Source organism: Amblyomma mixtum, chromosome 9, assembly GCF_055824585.1.
Source record: "Amblyomma mixtum isolate Tamu chromosome 9, ASM5582458v1, whole genome shotgun sequence".
NCBI classification, from domain to species: Eukaryota; Metazoa; Arthropoda; class Arachnida; order Ixodida; family Ixodidae; genus Amblyomma; species Amblyomma mixtum.
The window spans coordinates 70,493,396-70,510,762 of record NC_143020.1 but is presented as its reverse complement, the minus strand read 5'-3'; positions in this window follow the sequence as shown (position 1 = coordinate 70,510,762).

Here is a 17,367-nt window from a genome sequence, read left to right as displayed (position 1 = left end):
CTTGCTCGCGCATCCGCACAGTCGAGCAACCGCACGCACACTGCTCGCCGCTCGTAGTTTTCTCGTCCACTGTCTTGGTTGTTCTCAGCTTCGTTGACAAACGGCCACTAAAAACACCGAAGCACAAATACAGAGGCGCGCACACGTGCAAGGGCTTACTTCCGTGCGACTTCCGAGGGGAAGGGACACACGCCACTCCGGTAGGAAAATTTGTTTTGTGTGTTTTTATGGGGTTCAGAGCCCCAAAACGACTAGGTTATGAGGAACGGAGTAGTACAGAGCTCCGGATAATGTCGACCACCTGGGTCTCTTTACCGGGCACTGACCTCGCACAGTACACGGGCGCTGTTGTCATTTGAGGCCCAGACAGAGGTGACAGGCGAGCCAGGCAGGCGCCATCGGGCTGCGTTGACCAAAGGCGCTGGTTTTCGGAGAAGACGCAAGGGACGCTGGTGTGGGGGCGCCTCTGGAGACTGCGTCGCCGTGAACAAAAGATGCTAATCTCCTTTGCCGAAGATTCTGATAGCGGCGCTTCTACCGCACTGCGCTCTCCCGTGGATCGGAGGCACAGCGAGCGGCGGCGGCGCCAACTGATCGCCCGCTTGCCCATGAGCAGCCCGACAAAGCGGGGGTGGACACGGCTGATTTGTCTTTCCCTCCTGAAGAATTCATCGGTGGCCGGCATAACGAAGGCGAAAACAAGATGCACTGTGCACTGTCTGCCTCCGTGTCGCTATCTGTCTAGAGATCAAAGAAACAGGCACCCATTTCAAGACGGCTTGAAACACATGCTCGCCGGTGCCGCTGTATGTCTGCAACAGGTCGGCCTTCAACAGAGCTAACGATGGCGTGGTTTGAAAACGGCATAAAGACGCGTGCCCGGACGCGGCATTTCGCAGATGTGACCCAAAGCGTGGAAGCGGGGCTGCTTTTACCCTTTTGGCTGAGCCCACCACGGCCCCTGGCGTGAGGCCATCACTCACGGTTCGAGGGAGTGATTTTCCAGGGGGGTGCAGCCGCCCCCCCTTGCCCCCCCCTCCGGACGCCCATGCTAGGCTTCAAGGTTGTCGCCGGACGCTCCCTCCTCAGTTTTTTTTCCTCCATGCACGGTACGTCTGATGCCATACTGACGCGCCAAGCTATAGGTTTACAAGTGGCTGACGGATTCCACGGCATCGCATAGACCACGTGGTCCGGCAAGAGCGATACGTCCGAGATTACGGCAAAACAAGACGTTTAAACTTTGATCTTAACCGATGGTCAAACGAGAACTGGTGTCCAACACTCTTGGAGAAAAATTTTGAATATTGCAATACTCTAAGGCCTTGTTATAGGAATATTCAAGGTAATGGTCCATGCTTCCGACGTGTCGCAAAATCTTTCTTTTAGAGTGTTTCCATCATTCGTGTCGAGCAGTTAAGTCTGCCATAGGAAACCAATTTCAACACCTTTGACGACAGCAAAAACGTTAATAGCAAAAAAAAAAAAAAATCAAGCCTGCCGACGGGAGGTCTGCGGATATATTGACTGTTACAGTAAAATTTTACAATATATGAAAAAAATTGCGCTCATAAACTTTTTTCGTTCAAAAATGCGTTTGTCCAGAATTGTTGGGTATGTCCGTGCACTTGATGTCACGGCATAGGCACAAAAAAAAAAAAAAAAGAGGACAAGGAGGAATATACGATGGCATCCGCGAGTCGGGTTAAAACTGACAACACTTATTACATGAAGCAACTAGCCCGCAAGAACGTTCTGCTTAGCACATGTTTGGTGAGCTCAGGGGAACGGCAATGATGAGTCGCATTGTAAATGAGAATGTAAAAAGTCCTAGGCGATCAATGTGACTCAAGCTGCACAGTATGCGGTAGAATTAGTATTCCCCCCTGACGTTGGCGGGTGGTATGATACAGTTCATCAATAAACTTGTGACAGGCCGCACCCCCTCTCCACTCTCTCGATCCAGTCCAGCAAACCCAGTGTGCCATGCTGTACCCCCTCGCCTCGACCCTGATTGACGACTACAGTGTTCCTCTCGCAACCCATCGCCTTCCACTGACTCCCCTCACTCATTACCATCATTTCCCTTCTAGCCTCTTTCCATCCTTCTCTATCTTCCTCTCGTCCTTCCCTCTCCCTCCACTGAAAGTGGAGAGGGGATTTTCGCTAGGCCCCTTCTCCAGAAAATCCGGCGTTGGCATTGTGGGTGAAAAATCACGGGCATGGCTCTGGCAGGTGGTCCTCAGAGAACGACCTTGGAGGAAGGTGGTCCACCTAGGTCACGTGACCTTGTGGCGTCATCACAACCTGCCCACCGTAGAGTGAGCAAACTGGCCAGGGTGGTAATTGGCAGTTAAATTAATGATTGGTCGCTCGGGAAGAGCAATCTGGGGCGCACAAAGCCCCACCCGGTGGCAGCACCTGCCATCGCAGTGCAATGGCGGATCGCTTAACCGCTGCACCACTGCGCCAGGAAGGGTATGAGGACTCCCAGGGATCTATGAATGTAAAGTAGAGACCTTCTGCATATATGGCTATTCACCCATTGCGCTATCGCGTCTTACACTTAAGGCGGAGTTTAAGTGTCCACTACAATTTTTTTTGTCTTCTCTCTAACGAGGCTTCACGCGTCAACGCCGGACACTTTTTGCGATAGTGCGCGTTAAACGCATTAAAACACGGAGTTATTTGTGCCTCGTAATACGACATGTACTCGTATCAATCCCAGATACGAGAAACATGAGGACGGAGAGACTGCACCACAGCTGAGCTTAGCTGGGACGACACTGGTCGAGTATACGTGCAAGACGCATGCGCAGACTGACTTCAAAGACAGGAGGCCGCCGAGCTGAAAATGCGGGGCACGAGTATAAAAACAGGATACCTCCGCTCGATCTCAAGACACTGAGTAGCAGCAAATGTCAAGCATGAGGAAACGGCGGTGCTAGCTTAATGCAACATCCTCCGTCTATTGTGACGTGGGAAGCACCCGGGGACCAGCAGGCACCATTAGTACTGCTCCTGGTATTATGGAAGTTTGATTCTATGTATTCACTAAACATGGAGCTACCCATTGTTCTACGTTTATGTGTCTACCATCAGTGTTGGAATCACCGAAGGGTGAAATGAAAAAGATGAAATAAAAACCTGTCACACCATTCCATGAGTGTACACTCGTCCGTATCAGTAGTAGTAGCTGCTACTACTACTACTACTACTACTACTACTACTACTACTACTACTACTACTACTACTACTACTACTACTACTACTAAGTGGACACCGAAAGTGCCCCACTGAACAGTGCATACTTGCACGCTGTCATACGCTTCGGACCGCACATGACCGCGCGACCGTCGCATGGTGCTTCACAGCAGTCGACGGTGACCAAAAAAACAACTGCTTAGCCCGCTCAGCCCTCGGGTGAGCCTCATGCCTCTACCACGACCTCGGTTGCTCTTAGCCCTCAACTGCCTGGTCTCCAGCCTGCTTCTTGCCTACCTTCACACTGAAGTCGCCCATCAATACTGTGTTTTTACTTTGTTCATAGGCGATTGCACGTATTCATAGAAGCTTTCGACTATCTGGTCATCATGGCTGGTTAATTGTAGGCGCGTAGGTCTGCACCGCCTTCAGTTCGTATCTCTTACTAAGCTCAATTACAGTGATGCCACCCTCTCGTTAATGCCATAGAATTCCTTTAGGCTGCCAGCTAAACCCTTATTGATCAGGAATCCCGCAGCTAATTCTCCTCTCTCTGCTAAACCACGATAGCATAGTACGTACCCGCGTTTTATCACTATACGGGCTTTACTAACCTCGCTATGACATCGCATTTAATACCCGTTATTTCCTCGAACAGCACTGTTAGACTAGCCTCAACGTATAAAGTTCTAGCGCTAAACGTTGCCAGGTTCAGTTTCCAATGGCGTCCTGTCCAGAGCCAGAGATTCTTAGCACCCTCCGCTGCGTCACAGGTCGGACCGCCGCCTTGGTCAGTTGCTCCGCAGCCTTTGGGGACTGAGGCCCGAGGGTTAATTGGTTTGTTCATAGAAGGTTGTGGCCAAGCACTAAATCAGGGTGGCCAAATCTTGATCTGGTGAGGGAAGGCGTTGTCGGTTCTGACCACCGGGGTCAGGCCGCACCGCAGACGTGGTTATTCAATTCCATCGACGCACGAATCTGTTTTCTATCCGGTTGAGAACTGAGCGGACACGGATTCGAACCATTGCCCTCCTGCAAGTGAGGAGGATGCTCTACCTTTAAGGCATCGCTGCATCCGGCTCTCTGCTATAAACGACTGAAACTGATTAAAAAGCAAGTATACGTGCTGGCAGCACTTGACTGCTTACTTTCCGCCCACCGCCAGTCTGCATGCGCTGTTTGGACGCGGCAGGCTCGCGCGCAGCTGTAGGGTTCCTATGACGTCATTTGGCGCTCTCAATGAGATTTGCGCATGCGCAGTGACGGCGCGCGAGCTCCCAGTATGCTTACACCGGTAACGGCAACACGGTGCACGGTATGCTAAAGGTGTCTAATGCTACTGCTACAACGTATAACGAAACCCAGGGAATCTGAACTCATATTTTTACTGCTGGAACTCGATCTATACGTTCCGAGCGTTCTTTGAAACTTCGAATTATTGCCCTGTGCGGCCGATTTCCCTAATTTAAATCGGATTAACGTCGGGCTTCCGCCATTTTTTTTTAATTCCCCGCAAACGGTGGGAGGAGTCAACCAACCTTTCACCCAGTCCCGTGGCGGCTTGCCGCTCTGCCATCGGCGGAATGATACGTAGCGATCGGCGAAAGCAAAGAGTCCACGCGTATTTTTATTTCCGTGGGCCTAATTTGCAGCTATGTAGTCTCTGACTAGACCTATTTATTCACGGAAACCTAGAAGAAACAAAATAAAAGCGAAAGCAAAGTCACCACGCGACTGCCTGAAAGACATTCCATGCGTTGGTCGACTCCTCCCGCCTTATGCGGGGAATTAAAAAAAAGAAGGCGGGAGCCGTACGTTAATCCAATTAATTAAGAGAATCGGTCGCAGAGGGCAATAAATCGAAGTTTCGAAGAATGCTGGGAACGTGTAGATCAAGTTCCCGCGGCAAAAAGACGAGTTCAGATTCCTCTTCAGGGCACCTTTAACAGCTGTTGTTATGTTGTTAGTGGCTATTTATTGGTAAAAAAAAATAAAAATAAAAACGGAAGGAACAGATGTCGATAGCCGCGGCATCTGCCATCGAAACCTGAAGCACTTGAGCTGCGGCTGGCGGGAATAAAAGGACAGGGGGAGGGAAAGAAAAGGGGGAGCTATGGAAGAAAGGATAGGGTATAGGGCGTCAATATACACTATGCAGAAATACACGATATTAAAATAAAAAAAATGGCTGAGGCTTAGCTAAGGTTAAGCCTAGTCAGATGCGAAGCATATTGATGGCTAGGCTTGGTAATACATGGCTTTCCTTGGTTGACGTTCATCCCGCTCTTCATCGGTCTCTGTGGCACGCTGGAGCTTTCGCTTCTCGTTCAAATCAGCCCTGCTTCTAGGCGGCATCCAAACACCTGGCCGCCTCGTAAGTGCCCGGAGAGCGAGGCAAGCTCAGCTTTATACCGCTGCTGTAGCGTCACGTGGTCAGCTGCAGCGCCTCTGATGTGGAGCCTCCACCGCCGCGGCCGACCGCGCGAGCCGGCAGCCCATCTCTCCTCTGCTGTGACGTCATGTTGTCACGTGGTGTCACGTGGTCAGGCTAAAGGTCAATGGTAGCTCCACCGCCGCGCTCGACGGGCTTTAGTGTAGCTCTAGTAATATGCTTCGCATAAAATAAATGTGGGGTGCTGCGATGCGCAAGGTTGACGAGAGTACATTAACAGCTGCCGCTGTAAAAATAAAAAGGAAACAGTGGCCATCTGTCCCTCTTCCATGAAAGCGAAAGTAGACGTAGACGCATATGAAATTATCTGCGAGTAATTATCGACGAAAGCTGAAGCGTACAATAAAAAAAAAAAAAAACTCCGCTGAGTTGAGTTAGGTTGTTGTTGCGCGCGGCTACTGCCAAGATCAGCGCGCCAGACTACGAACGGGAAGGCGCCAGACCTTTGAAAGGCACCCACGTCTACGTTCCGTGTAGCGCGACGCCAGCCCCAAAGCATAGCCTTTTCGCCACTCGCGGTGCCATCTTTACGCTGTTCGAGACTGTCATTGAAGGCAGACGACCATGGTGAGATCACCATACCAATGGCGGCATCGATAACTGGAAAATCATTGTGCCTGGAACGGGAGGAGGATTAAATTAGAATTAAATTTCCGAGACTTGCCATCGGAAATTTCACTTTTAGGCTGAAATAGCGCTACCCGTGGCAAACCATTGCTGAGATCGGCGAGCAGGGACCTGTGAATAAATCCTAGCAGACATGTGTCATCGTGAAGCAAAGATGCGATGAGGACCGGCGGCGGCGGAAGGAGCGGTGAAAGCAGCGGCGACGGCGGCGGCGTCAAGTGGCCGAGTCTGTCCTCTGGTCGCCCGACGGAGTGATGCTGTGAAAGGTCAAGCTATTCGTTTTAACTGAAAGACGGCTACTACCTCGACAGAGGTCTCGTGTTTCGGACATCCGGCAGGGGAATACGAGGACGTTCATTCACCTGCTGGCAGACTGCGGGAAGTACCTTTCCGACGAAGGCAACGAACTGAAGACTTGGCGCAGTGGTGAAATCGACACATCAGTGTTTGATGACTCAGTATCTACCCCCTTCCATCGACCGAGCTGCCAGAGAGCTTAAGCACCACCCCCGTCGTGGGTGTGCCACCAGTGTCCACAACTGCCCACCTGATTGGACATCATTCCCCAAACTTCTTTCCCCAGCCAGGGATCTGATGAATACGAAGGGTATTTAACGGGCTGCTGGTTTGTTACCGACACACTCCTATCTCGACTGTAAATATGCACAAATAAAACTACCGTACAGTTTCCTCCATAACGGAGCTCGACACTGTCCTTCGGAGCCGGGACCTGCGGGGCTGAACGAGTCAACCAACCCAAGGGCCCCTCCGCCTCCAACACCATCCAGACAGAGCCAATATCTCGAGGAACAGGTTAACGAAGGACATTAATACATGAAAAGCACGAAAGGGCGAATAGATGCCGCTGCAATTAACCATGTAGAGGAGTTATGGCAGTACAACTATGAGGTACAGAGAGGTACGTATTTGTGAAGGTATAATGGTGTCCGAATTTAATTTTAGCAATGGAGTTCTGCACCGAAGGCTACAAGTTCAGGCGAGGCTAGAAACAAATCGGGGATCTAATGGCTCGACATGCTCACGGCAATACCACAAATGAGGCTGGACAAAGGGACATGTCAGTGCGTAAAATCAGGGGGGTCCTGGGCGTCTAGACATCCCCCCCCCCTCCCCCAAATTTGGCAAGAGATCTGAGACCCCCCTATGGTAGAATTTTGGGACTGCATGAATCCGAAGCAAGCAATCATTTCGTACTCTTCCATTGGTGGTCGGAACATTTCTTCTCTATCGTATCTAAAAGTTCGCTGTGGTTTTTAGTGCGAATCATTCACATATGCCTTCTAAAGCGTGTGACAGGGAAAAATACAAAGTCGACTGCACTACAGAAAGGGTGGAAGAAAAAGCGGCCAAGCATTCTACCGTACGCGAAGTGAGGAAGTGGTATAGCGTTAGCTATATTCTGATGCTTCGGACTCAAATTTTATTTCCCAGTAGTCACTGGATGGATTACCGGGCTAAAAGCCACGTATGAGGCTTGACAAAGGCTCAGGAACCGTGCGGCTTCCCTCTCCCTCAGAAGAATGCCCTCACACCCAGCGGCCAACTGGACCCACGAGAACACCGGTCGGTTGCACCCAGACACCCTCTCGAGATCACCCTCTGTTCCCTCGTGCATCCCTTGCGGCTCTGGCGAACAACTTTCTCTTTGCAAAGCACGTGGACGCCGGCGTTTTCTTTAAAGACGTACCACCACGAAAACGCCGTCTATGTATACACCAAAGCAAGTTCGCAGCGTATTTAATTCTGCAAAGACGCTACATTTCACTGTTAGACATAAGCTGCACTTGAATTGCTCGTTTTGTAGAGAGAGCTACATTACCCGCAGTCTCACCGTTTTGCTGTGGGCCTTCGGCGCCACTTGTGCGCATGCGCGAGGAGTCGAGTGACGTCACAACCGCGCAGCTGGTGCGCCGCGCGCCGCGCCGCTCGCCTCCGACCGAGAGGATGATGGTGATGATGATATCAACTTTATTTTCCACCAGATAAGGAGGCCCCCTACTCCCCGTCCCCGGCACGCAGGTAGGACTTTCTGTCAGGCAGAAGTGCCAGCATAAAGTTCCCGACCGAGAGGAGGCGCCCAGTGACGTCACAGCTGCCGGCGCCGCACGCCGACGCCGCTTGCCTCCGACCGAGTGAGAGACTGCCAGGGCCGTCTTTCTGGCAGTCAGTAAAGTTGAATAACACGTGGCGCCTTCACCCCATGTCTCGTCTTTAATGTCTAACACGTAGCCACGGCGATAAGCAGAACAACTAGACATCTCTCTACGTATATCCTGGCATAGCTGAGCTAAGCAACTGCCAATTTTTTGCTTTATTCTCTAACAACGCACTCGAGTTCGCAAGTCTGCGTCACTTCCTTTCCAGGCAACAGCGGTTATCGCTGAGCAGGAAGGAATGAGGCTCTGAAAGAGCGCTCGTATTAAGGCGGAAGCCTTTAATGCCTCATACTGTCGTTTGCAGACGCGTCGGCAGGAGTGTCTTCAGACGCGTCGGCAGCCGTGTCGACAGACGCGTCGGCAGATTCGTCCGCCTTTCGGTGTCACTGCTTAAAAGGTTGGTTGGCTGAAGGTTCCAGCATGAATAAAGGCGCATCTAGTGAATGCATGGGCTTCAAAATAAAATAAAAGGAGTAAAGTGAAGAAAATAAAAATAAGAATATAAATAAAAATAAAAACAAAATAAAAATAAGATGTGAAAATAAAATAAGAAACAATAAAATTAAGAAAAGGAGCAAAAATTAATAAAAAACAAAATATGAAAAATAAAAAAAGTAAATAACAACAAACAGTGGCCAGGAAACGCTTTCGCCTTGCAGCACTTTAGAGAACCAAAGTGCCCCCTGAATTTTTCGAATCCTTCGCGTTCGTGCTGCTTCCTACGTATGATTGCAGCGACAGAGCTCCGTCCACTCGCTGGAAATCAAAATTGAAAAGAATAGCAGGGCTTGTTGCGATGGATTTCCTGTGCACATCTGCCCGTTCTTCACAGCGGACGGATCCCGCAAGTGAACGGGTGCAATGTCACCCCCAGTGCGGACGTGACGGGCGCCGGTTGTGAAGCAATCTTCACTGTTCTGTGTGCCTGCCCGGATCTTCCTGCATGCAGTCGCCCAACGCCGGATTCCGCACGTGAGCTATCGCATTCGCGGACATCTCGAGTGTCCGCGTTAACCCGGAAAGTTGGAAGAGCTATAGTCAATGTCAAAGTAAACTTTGTTGCCTCATGTAACCAAGATTCGTGCAAAATATTTAGACCAATCAAAACGAGGAATTTTAGCAGCCGCACTTAGAGCACGCGAGTCAACATTCCAACATAAATAGACCATTAGACAGCGGAATTAGATCCTAACTTCAATGCGTAAAATGAAAATCAGAAGACAGTGTAAAGTTCCGGCAAGCTTTAATCGTACTGGTGAGCATTCAAATTTCAGTTGAATATAATTCATTTAACCTCTACCGTATACACTGCTGTATGTTTTAAATTTAAAATTGCCATTAGCAAATGACATATGGGTATAACCCTGTACTACTTTATACATTTGGAAATGCGAGAAAAAAAAATTGGCTGAAGGCTTAGCTCGGTTAAGCCTGGCTGATTGCGAAAGCAATAACACCTGGCTGCGCTTGGTTCTGCTGGTAGTTGGACATGGTTTCCCGTATAGTGCAACTCTGGTCACGACTTGGTTCTGCTAATATGGTTACCCGTATGGATTCACTCTGGACACAACATGGGTCGACTGTAAATGTGCTTTATTTATTCCGATGAACGCACTTTGGTGATCCGTAAAGAAATGGCTTTTGACTCTGAACTTGTAGATGCACCCGCAGCAAGCCGGCGTGCTCGCCATTCGGCAGCATACGCACGTTGCTTCGCCAACCGTTGTTCCCTTTCTTCGTCTGTTTCTTCGGCACGGCGCCGTCGCTTGGCCGCGGCACACCGTTCCAGCCTCGCCTTGTACGCATCCTCCGACATAGCACTGCACTGCGAGGAGCACAGCCGCAGCCCAGTTTTATCCCAGTCTAGCGAGCGCCCTCACTCGGCACCTGCGCCGGAGCGAAGGATGAGCCTCCATCGATGAGACGAGTTGAGCCCCCAACTCTCCTCTTGTCGTGACGTCACGCGGTTACGTGGTAGCGCGCCGCAGCTCCGCCGGAGCGAAGGATGAACCTCCATCGATGGCAGAAAAGTGCAAGCAGTATTGCTTTCGCAATAAAAACGAGATACAAAGCTTTCACATGGAGCAAAGAGTCATTCCCGATCATAAAACAGCTGAGAAGAAGACTGACGGCTCGTTTACCAGACGAATTTCAGGGACAACTATTAGTAGCTGTGTACACTGCAGAGATGCCGCTCGAACTACTTTCTTTCCTTGGCTTCGACGAAGCATCAGGTCTCACGCGGCCCGTTTCACATGCATGCGATTTTCTCCTGCGGCGCTGCGAATTCTGTCGGTCTGCGACTGGGGAGGGCCGTCGGTCTGGCCGCAGTCGGCTTGCGATCGAGTTCCGTCCGGTTGGATTTCAGTCGCGGCGCCGGTGTGTTCGCTCTGCGACTGACCAATGGGGAGCGCCCAGACGGCCTGCACGTGAGCCCACGTGGGAGCTGTTGCCGCAGTGGAAGCAAAAGTATTTTAGAGCGAAAGCTATGCTCTTAATGACACCCTAAGGTCAAGGACACCCTAGTAGTGCAAATCAAGAGGAAGAAATGGGCTTGGGCAGGGCATGTAATGCGAAGGCAAGATAACCGCCGGTGCTTAAAGGGGTGGAGACACCAAATTTTGAAGCTATAAAAAGCCTGCTATGGGATTCCTATGTATGCAAGGGCAGTCACTGCCAGGTGTTGGACGCAACAAACGTTTAAAAAATATTTTAATTCGGTTCCAAAGATTACCTAAATGCTCACTCTCACGACCTAGACCCATTCGCTAGCGCCATCAACCATGACGTCACAAGGGGTGTAGAAAAATAAAGTTTTAGTGACGTCATACCAAAATACAGTGACGTACGATGAGCGGGGCACAGCCGCGTGAGCGCAGTCGACGCACCAGCGAGCCGCGTTTGCTGCTAACCGCCACTCGCTCGGTTTGCGGCGCGCCGTTGCGAACAGCGTCGCAACGTCCGATTGCAGCTCGTTGCCTGCGTCCGGCCTGCTAGATGTCAACGGCGGGCCGCTCGCGGCAACAACGACGGGAAGCGGCAGCCAATGCGAGCGCGGAGAGCGGCAGCGTCATGATGACATAGGGCGCACTCCTTGGAGCCGGGCGGCCTGCGCCAGTCTTCGTGCCGAACGCCGGCATCTGAAGAACGCGATAGTATTGTTTGTTCACGTTCATAGCAAACCCTGGGATATATGAATATCAAAAATGCATCGTTTGTGACGATCGTTGGCAAATACCGAGTTCCTGGTAGAAGTGATGACTGCGATGCAAGCAAATTTCATCCCATAGCCGGTTTTGTGCTGCTGCTACCTGGTGCGGTTCGCCTGCCGTCTGCTAGCTCTGTTGCTGAAGACGTCCTGGAAATCGAGCATATCTTTTATTATGGGACGAGTTGACAGTAAAGGGGTGCCGAGCGGAGCACGTTTCTGAGCGCTGGCCAGTCCCGAAGCTCCCTCAGCTGCGGAGTCGATATCGAAAGCAGCTAGGCCTAGCGACGACTAGGGCAGTCTGGGACCAGCGCGCAGGTCGTCGGCCGGCGTTGCCGCAGGCAGTGTCGCTGCCGAAAGATCCACTTTTAGCACAGATGCATGCTGTCGTATCTCGAATCTAGAAAGCATCCTTTCTGGTGGCATGGCTGTTTTGTATTTTCTTGTGCGGACGTGAAGTACGCCGAGTCTGCCGGCCGGTAGGTCAGCCTGGATACCGTCTGCCGACGTCATAAAAGCGAGCTAAAGAGTGTTCTTGACGTAAATAATAAACCATGGGACAAGAAATGTGAAAAAAGTGTCATTTTTGAGGATCGCTGACCAATACTGAGCTGCTAGTAGAGGTAACAACTGTGATATGAGCAAATTTCTCACAATCGCGCCTAGCAGCTGCCGCTGGCGCGACGTCGGGGTCCGGCTCGCCTGGCGCCCGCTAGCTCCGCTGCCGAAGGCGTCGAGGAGATTGACCATACTATTATTTTATTGTGAGATGATTCTGTTAACACTACAGCTATTTGTAGTGTAGTTTGTAGCGCCCGCGAGCGGTGCCGTTGCCGAAAGCTCCCAACATAAGCAGACATGCTTTGTCGCTGCTCGAGTATAGCTGGCAGTTCTGATAACAAGGCGATCTTGTCTTTTCTTGTGATGTTTGTACACCATCCCAAGCAGCGCTCAGGTACTGCTGCACGGCAGCGAAGTGCGACACCGGTTGTGGGCGCAGCTTGGGTAGAGCGGCGCAGCGATGCTTACTGGCATTTTGCAAAGTGTTTCGCATCCTCACGCGAACCCGCGAAGGCGATATTAGCGTGCGAACAAAAAAAAAGTCGATGTCCTCACTCGTTGGAATCAGATCTGTCAGAATCCGAGCTGCTGGGACTAGACGTGCAGTTGTTTGTTTTCATATGCGCTGGTCAGCACGTGTGTGGGAAAGCAGACGATGCAGCAGTAGGTGCGTCACAACTTTTGTGGGCCCACGTGACCAAGCGAAGCAGTTGATCTTCCCCCTCTGTGACGTCACTGTACAACTCGGCGTTCCGAAACCGAAATCGTTCACCTAAAAATGCTATAATAAATTATTCGCTGTGAATATATGAATCTTTGAGTGTGTATCATGCTTCCTGGAGCCATAAGAAACGTTTGCAACTAAGAACGCGCGAACCACAAATTTGGTGTCTCCACCCCTTTAAAGGTGCACTGAAGAGGATTCTGAACTTGTCTTTTTGCCGCGGGAACTCGATCTACACGTTCCTAGCATTCTTAGAAACTGCAACTTATTGCCCTGTATGGCCGATTTCCCTAATTAAATCGAATTAACGTCCGGCTCCCGCCCTTTTTTTTGAATTCTGCCTCGTACGATGGGCGGAGTCGACCAACGCGTGAAGTTCTTTTCAGCCAGCTCCGTGGAGGTCTTGCTATCGCTTTATTTTGTTTTTTAGCTTTCCATGAATAAATAGTTTCATTCGCAGATAATATAGCCGCAAAATAAGCCCGCAGAAATAAAAATACGCGCGGACTATTTGCTACTACGGACTACTACGTATTACTCCGCCGATGGCAGAGCGGCAAGCCTCCACGGGACTGGGTGAAAGGCACTCCACGCGTTGGTCGACTTCGCCCACCGTACGAGGCAGAATTCAAAAAAAAAAGGGCGGGAGCCGGATGTTAATTCGATTTAGTTAGGGAAATTGGCCACACAGGGCAATAAGTCGCAGTTTCTAAGAATGCTAGGAACGTGTAGATCGAGTTCCCGCGGCAAAAAGACAAGTTCAGATTCCTCTTCAGTAACGGAGTGGATTCCAAGAGAAGGCAAGCGTAGCAGGGGACGGCAGAAAGTTAGGTGGGCGGATGAGATAAAGAAGTTTGCGGGGACACAGTGGGAACAGCTGGCAAAGGACAGGGTTAATTTGAGCGTATAAGAGGCCTTTGCCCTGCAGTGGACGCATTCAGGCTGATGATGATGATAATGAAACCTCTGCTGGTTTTCTTCTAATCAAAACATTGAAATATTGCCTTGCATCTAAAAACACGCTGGTCATAACATCATCAACACATTCCGTGTAGCGTTTTTGTAGCGTTTAATCATGGGTTGCCTACGCAAATGTCAAGCAACCTTGCCTGTCCCTCCAACCGAATTCGCTGGATACGCGTTGCGTCTGAAAGCACTGTGCGAAAATCGCACTGCGGCGCCACCGACTAGGCTGACTATCTTGGCTTTAGTCGCAGCATGTGAAACGGGCCTGCGGCGTTTTGGCAGACGCGCGACTTGCACGGTTCTTGCTACGGCGGCCGGTTTGCAGGCCGCTTTTCATGTCCAACATTCTTGGTCAAAAATTTAGAATATTAGAAAACTGCAAGGTACTGGTATAGAAATTTTGAAGGTAATAGCCCATTCTTGCGACATGTAGCAAAACGTTCCTTTTATAGTGTTTCCATCGCTCGCATCTGGCAGTTAACACTTCCATAAAAAAACCATTGGGGAACGTTTTTGACGATAGCAAAAATTTTAATAGCAAGAAAATTCAAGCCTGCCGATGGGAGATCTGCGTATATATTAATTGTTACAGCGGAATCTTACAATATATAGAAAAATTGTACTCAAACTGTTTCCACTTTAAAAGCGACCCCTCCTAACCTAAGACTTTCTCACTGGTTCACTGCGCGTCAACCATCATTGCCGTGATGTCTTTTTCTTCACTTCGTACTCTGTCCCTTAACCCTGGCGAAGTCTATTAAGGCGAAAGCCTTTAATGGCTCATTCTCCTGTCCGTCCGTCCGGCGTTACATCCGGCGCCTAGGGTGACTCATCGACGAGCGCAGCTGCCAAAAGGTGACGTCCTCTTCGTCGACAGGTGGAGCTGTCGGCGCGGCGGCGTCGAACGCTGCTCCGTCGTGTGCGGCAGCCAGTGGAGGAGGATGGTTCCCAAGCGGTGCAGCGATGCCGCGCCAGGTGTTCCCTCGTCCTATTCCCCGCGGTGACTCAGCGCATGGTTACGGCATTGGGCTGCTGGGCCTTGCGGGATTGAACTCCAGCCTTGGCGGACGAGTTATTCGCTATTTCTTTAACACTTATGCCTTACTATTTTTTAAGTCAACTATTAATACTATTTCAGATGAGCAGTGAATAGCAACAGAGTAACCGTGCGTGTCTGACGCCCTTTCTCCATTAGTAAGACTTTCTCACTCCTCCTATGGACGATTATGGCACTTCTGAAGACACTACAGATAATTTCGGTGTAACCACTTGTGCTTCCTCCAAATCATGGTCGCGCAAAGCCTGCACGACTGATGTCGTTTGAAGACAACTAATTCCCTTTCACAGTTTATGAAGGCGCCTCATATCTCTATCCCTCCCCTTACGGCCCGGTTCGGGTAACCACCGAGATATGTGAGACAGTTAGTGCGCCATTTGCTTTCCTCAAAACCATTTTTTTCCCGTTGAATGACTGAATTATATCACCAATATGATCGTATGTTAGCAATATCATACTTCAAGTAGCCGATAGTAAGGTAATCGATTTGTAATGGTTACAGATGACCCCTTTTTATCGCGTATCTCGTACTCTTGAGGTTATGAGGCGAAGGAGGCATTCACGTGACGTCAAAGGCGTCATTTTGTTGTACAGCCACAAAACTGATGATGATGATGATAACTTTTATTTCCACCGATGTAGGAGGCCCCCTACTCCCCGTCCCTGGCACGCAGGCCTAGGGGACGGGGGACGGGACCTCCGCGACTAAAGACTGGCGAAGATACATTGGCTCTTCGCGGCTTCAGCCGCCAGGCGGACAGCTCGTTTCTGGTCGGCGGGGACCTCGCTTCGCAGAAGGGCCTTCCAGGCTTCTATACTCTTCATATTGTCCTCAGCACCCGGGGATCCAGGGCATTGCCAAATTATATGATCGAGGGTCCCCCTCGCTCCGCAGGTCTTACATTTGTCACCTTTTTTATCGTCTAAAGTGGTTTGAAATAACCAGACTGTATCCACGGTGACGTCGGTTGCAAGCCTTCCGCGCTCATGCATGGCACCCGTCATGCACGACGGATGCCATACCTCACTACCTCTTTCCCTGCTTTAACCGTTCGCAAACATATTCTTATTTCATGTAAAGTTGCAACATGAATTTCTATTTCTTGGAGCCTGCATCTATCGCGCGCACAAAACCAATGCTAACTGTAGGAGCTATTAGTCTTAAATTCAACCTTACTTTGCTCGCACTAGCATATTTAAAACCACTTTTGTTCTGCATACCACTGAAATCGGAATTTACTGCCTGATCTAGTCGTTCACCCCCACTTGACAAATTTATGCATGTCGTTCACAAGGTCGCTTAGTCTTTTGCATACTGTTTTACGTGCATTCGTTTCATGTGCTTTAAAATTTGCTGTTACGCCTTTATTTTGTTTGTATTCTAGGCTGGTTTCTATATTTACCACTGCTGCAATCGACCTCGAGTGTGGCTGCAGTATGTATAAATGAAAGAATAAAATAAATATACAGGATGACCGCTGTGATTGACTGGAATATTGTGCAAAAGTCGGCGCCGACCTATGTTATCCACATGCTGCTGCGGTGGCTCAGTGGTTATGGTGCTCGGCTGCTGACGCGAAAGACGCGGGTTCGATCCCGGCCGCGGCGGTGGAATTTCTTTGGAGGAGAAATTCTAGAGGCCCGTGTACAGTGCGATGTCAGTGCACGTTAAAGAACAACAGGTGGTCGAAATTTCCGGAGCCCTCCACTACGGCGTCTCTCATTTGGGACGTTAAACCCCATAAACGAACCAACCTATGTTATCCCAAATTTTCATGATGTTTCAGCGTTTGCTTCTAACTCCTTTCGAAGGCTCCCCGGCCTCATATAGTGTGCTGCTATGTCGCAAAGTGCAGCCGTAAAGCACTCCTGGCACTTAAAAAGCTCTGAAATGGAAAGGAGGAATGTTCCCCCTCACCCTCCAGAGATTCGGAGCGCTGGGGAGGCGAGAGCCGCCCTGCGCGCATGAACTGAACAAGAAACGAACGAAGTGGCGCCAAGCTGTGACGTCACCACGCGAGCGCCGCGATCCGGGAATGCCGTGCACATTAACCCGGTTCTGGCGTAAGCTGACATAGCCGCACGGTGTAGGTGTTCCACGTGCCCACCGCCACGCCAAAAACTGGTTTGAGTCGGATTCGCAGTCGCCGCGAGCTTCTTTTTCCTTTGTTTTTTTACTCTTTATTCGGAGTCATTTCCCCCTACTCCCGTTTTTCGCATTGCTTAGTGCATTATGCGTGCAACGACGAAAGACCCGCATGGCTCGTCTTTGCGGTGCAATATGGCCCTGCGCAACGGTTTGCGCGGTGCGTAAAGTCGTCTGCAACCGCGCGTCGCCTCACCGTAACGTCGTCTGCCACGGCGTCTACGCAACTTATGCCTCCGTGCCGG